Below are 4,933 nucleotides of genomic sequence, written 5' to 3' on the forward strand. Positions count from 1 at the left end.
GAATAATGCCTTCCATAAATGTGTCCAATTTTACTTATCATTCCTGTTTGCCAGTTTAATTCTAGCCAGGACAATCCTTTGACTGCCCCCTAAAAATGCTACCCTCATTTCTACCTCTAAGTATTATTTCATGAATCGTGTGTTCTGCCCTACAGTCTTCAGCAAAAGCTTTATTTCAGAAGCAGGTCTTCATTCTACACTGGTATAATCAAACGTGAAATTCAAGTGTTTGCTAGATTGACGAATGTCTTCCTAAATTCAAGTCTACTTGGAGCCAATGTGAACTGATCTCATTTTCAAAATAGGGTCCTTGGAGATACAATCAAACATTTCACAAACAAATGAAACATGAAGTTTAAAAATCATCATTTAAAGAAGCAATTAAACCCCAAATATTTAGGTATAATTTAACAAAATGCATGTCAAACTTCTATATTGAAAATTATATGACATTGCTGAGGAAAATGAGGAGATAATGAGGAGATAGGATATGTTTACAAACTGGAAGACCCAATATGGGTAATATATCAGTTTCCCCCCAATTTGACATATAGATTCAATTCAATTTCCAGCAAATTCCAACAGATTTCTTTTAGTAGAAATTGATGAGATGCTTCTAGAATTTATGTGGAAATTCAAAAGAACTTGAATAGCAAAAACAGTATTGAAAAAGATATGTGAGTTTTTCCCATCCATTATTTTGATATTTATTGACTTAAAAGTACCAAATATTCTTCTAAACCTGGGTATAAGAATAAATAAAGTATTGCCATTACTTTCAAAGATGTTGCAGACTAATGAGGAAGACATTCAAATATGGACAGTTTAAAATATTAAATACTTAAAAGATTAATTGTAAAATTAGATGAAAGAACATAGCTTTGGAAAGTTCAAGCAGGCTTCACAGAATAAAGCCAAAAAGGCAAACTTTTTTTTATTAAAATTTCTCAGTAAATTGTGAGCAATTTTACAAGAAGCTAGTCATCTTTTAGAACACAGATTAGATGTTAGATCTAATGGTAGAAATTCTGGGCTGTAGGATAAGGGGTGTTATAGTGTATCCACAGGAAGCCAAGACAAGATTTGGGACAGAAAACAAATACTGTAACAAATATTTTTATCCAATACAGGAGCACTTTAAAATAATTCCAGCAAGAAAAAAATAATATGAAATAACACAAGTGCTTGTGCTAAAGCCTAAGAAAAAAAGGATGAATTCAATTTATTAGGCATTTCTGAGTAGAATGACTTGACCTTGGGAAAGAGCAGATGTGGGCTATGTGCAAGATAAGGGAAATCGAGAATGAATATTTTTAAAAAAAAAAACAGAAAAGAAATTGAAATCCCATATATTTATAGCATAAGTTTTGAGACTTAATTGCTCTTTAATTGGGTCACATATTTTACTTTTTTATTTTACTAAAAGTCAAATATGTGACCTAGATATTAGGGTCATCCAGATTAGGTCTTTGAAGCTAGAACACTGTCTTCAGCATCTCTGAAATTGCTCCCTTTTTTTCCATTCCTATTTTCAAATCTCTTAATTCTTATCTTTACTATCTCATGGCTGGATGTTGCAATAGCTTACTTAATTATTTTCCTACCTCCAATATCCCTCTCACTCTGTTGTGTCCTGCGCACTGCTACTATCATGTCTTGGCTGAACTAAAAAGAAAAAAAAATCATATCCTGTTATTCACTTGATATATTTTAAACTACTAACTCTGGCCTTTATTCATAGTCCAAGATCTAACCCCAAGCTTATTTCTGCCTAAATCCTATTAAGAAATTTTCATGAATTATCTTCTCCAGACAAAAAGATCTATTTCACAGCTCCAATGCCTGCCTTAGGGTTTCAGCTCCACTTGTGCTCAGTCATTTCATTTGCCAAGGGATCCTTTTTCCCAGACCAAGCACTCACTGTATCAAACTTAATAAATCTCTGAAGATCCGCTTCCAACTCATCCGTTCAGAAACTTTTCCACACACCCCGCTGGAGAAGTCTTTCTGTTAGTGAATAGAGCGACCCTCCCCTCCAAATTGGAAAGCCCACCAAATGTGTGGGTCCTTGCCTGGCAGTTGAGACAGAGTTCTCAACAGAGGCAGTGGGACAAAGTGAAAGACTGCTTTATTGCTCCAAAGAGGAAAAGGAAAGAAAGCTCTTGAGCAGGGAGCTGTCAGCCTAGGTGGCCGGACAAGAGAGCTCATCCCCCAATCAGGTTGTGTGGTTTTTATTGGAAGGTTTTGCCATCATATCTTCATTTCAGTGGTGCCAATCACCTTCTATTATGAGCTCTTTGCTCCCATGGAGCTCAGCACCTAAAACAGAAACCTTGGCAGGAAAGAGAACAAAGAAAGAGATACTGGGGTATGTCCTTGGGATTAACGCAGCAAGTTGTGGAAGAGAAAAACATCCTGTTGTATGGCTATGTCTTTAGAACCAAGAAGCCAGCTGTGGGATAAGAGAAGCATCCTATATGTCAACAGCCTGACACTTCTTTTCCTTGCTGTTAATCAGCCAGGGTCAGTAAGCCTGCCTGATCACCTCTCCAGTTCCCTGCTTAGAGACTCTGTCAAGATTCTTGGGGAAGTGGATGGAGGTCTCTGTCTTCGGTAGCTACTTCCTGCTGAAAAGGGGCTTTGGCCTGTCTCCCAGAATAGGAGTCTCTGTTTACCTTATCTAAGTCTAGATAGTTTGACCCTGGGATAGGCTTCTAGCCATGGAGCAGCAGAATCTTATTTTGAAATTTTTGGAGCCGATCTAAAATGAAGCGGGAAAGTATTGGAGTAAACACAGCATTCCTCTTTTAGATAGACACAGGCCCCTCCCTGCCCTGTGGTGAGGAGATCTAAGGAGATTTTGCAACCACAAAGTTGTAGCTGCTTTGAGAATGACCAAAGGTGTCCTTGATTCTGATACAGTTCAGAAAATTGAAGTTCTCAGCAACACAGAAGGTTGTCTGAAATCACGTCCACAATGGCCACCAAGTTTTACCTTATATGTTTAAACTCCAGTTTTTCCATTCTGACTTTCAAATGCATCTGTCTCTTTAATGGCCAAAGCACAGGTCACCGTTAATGACTTTAGTGTTTTTCTAAATATGGAGGGAATGCAAGAATTTGGGCTCACAAAATCTTCTTGGGAAATATCTAATTATCTGAAGGCCTGTCTTGCCACTTCCAGACTCAACTTCTCTAGTAATCATCAGTTAGGTTATTTAAATGGTATCATCTGTGGGCTAGTAGTATTAATATTATTTGTTGTTACTTTAAATACATTTTATTTCTCTAGCTAGATGGAATGCTCCTGGAGTTCACTGTCTGTGAATGTTTATGTAAATTTGGATTTAAATGTGAGTTCTGTCATCTATGAATTTCATGACTTCTCCAGCCCTTTTAACCTCTGAACGTTCATGAAGTTCAGTTTCCTCTTCCCTAAAATAAGAGTAAGAATACTGTCCATTAATTCACTCTTCATCCCTGACTGATTCACTCAGTATTTAGTAAATATATTCCTGCTGCACATTGTGCTATTTATTGCAAAAAAAAAGGGGGGGAGAAAACAAAATAGATACAGTCCCTGCCCTCATGGAGTGTACAGAAAGACATAAATAAAGTAAAACCTAAAAAGCACTCAGTGCATTGTAGTGCCCTCTCCTCCCTTATAGTAATGATAATAAAAGGTAATACTGATTGATTTCTTATTAGGGGCCAGGCACGTCACAACACTCTTCTAAATGTTTTACCTGTATCAGCCACCCTGTGAGGAAAGTACTATTATTAATTCCATTTTTCAGATTAGGAAACAAAGGTTTAAAAGATGCTGAGTGCTTTACCAAGATCACATGGATCACATGGGTCACTCAGGGATGACGTTACCAGGAGTAAACCGAGAGACAGGGGCTCCTTGGCTCATGAACTTGACTGCTTCCTAACCTGCAGAAAAACCTCACACAGCGTCCTGCTCACACAGGATGCTCAGTCACTGTCTGTGGTTGGTTTTTATTATAAATTAGGACACTACTATCCAGTAAAAATGTAATGCAAGCCACAAATGTGAGCCCATATATAATTGAAAATTTTTTTAGTAGCCATGTTAAAAGAAGCAAAAAGGAGCAGGAAAATTACTATTAACAATGTTTTACTTAATATAGCTGAAATAGTACCATTCTAATATGATTCCTTCCTTCTTTCCTTCCTTCCTCCCTCCCTCCTTCCCTCCTTTTCTTTTTTTAAACTAGGTCTTCAAAATCCTGTGTGTATTTTACAGTTACAGCACATCTCAGTCCAGACCAGCCACACTTCAAGCACTTGATAGCCACGTGTGGCTGGTGGCTGCTGCAGTAGACACAGTGGGATTAATACTATTTGCTGACCAGTAAGCTTGCATGTTAAAGAAGAGTGATCCTTGTTGAACTGAAACTGTAGGATTCAATCTTGGAGCACAGCTATTTTTAAAGAAATACAGTAATGAAAATCAAAGTAAATTAAAAAATTTTCAAACGTTTTACTAGTATTTCATGAAAGCTATGCAGGGTGTCTTAAACACATAGTTTACAGAACACTTGTTAAAAATTCTCTTTTATCCTTTGGCTCCTCCCATTATATCCTGCAGCTCCTCCAATACCTCCTCCCTTCGGATTCTTCCTTCACAAAGACTTTCATATCTACTCCCGCCCCATATGACCTCTCTCTCTTCCTCTTCCCCACCTTCCCTCACCACTTCCTCCTATAAATCAGCTAAGCAGCTTTGACCAATCCTTCCCCGTTCCCACTTCCTGCCTCTGTGACTCCCTCCCTTTTGTAACATCACAAAAAGCCCAAAGAACCCAGCAAACAGAAAACTCTCCTTGGAAAGCAGGGAAATGTGGAGAACAGAAATGGGAAAAAGCTGAATCTTTTTCTTTGCCTGATTTCTTTACGGAGTGGAAAA

At 37.8% G+C, this 4,933-nt stretch overlaps 1 long non-coding RNA gene across 1 annotated transcript; it reads left to right on the forward strand.

Moving 5' to 3' along the window:
* The first annotated feature begins 3,290 nt into the window (after positions 1–3,290).
* Positions 3,291–4,506, forward strand: LOC140700130 (uncharacterized). The gene is made up of 2 exons (XR_012078368.1): positions 3,291–3,353; positions 4,242–4,506. It is a non-coding gene; the product is annotated as an uncharacterized lncRNA (long non-coding RNA).
* Positions 4,507–4,933: the final 427 nt, after the last annotated feature.

Source organism: Vicugna pacos, chromosome 2, assembly GCF_048564905.1.
Source record: "Vicugna pacos chromosome 2, VicPac4, whole genome shotgun sequence".
Lineage (NCBI taxonomy): Eukaryota > Metazoa > Chordata > Mammalia > Artiodactyla > Camelidae > Vicugna > Vicugna pacos.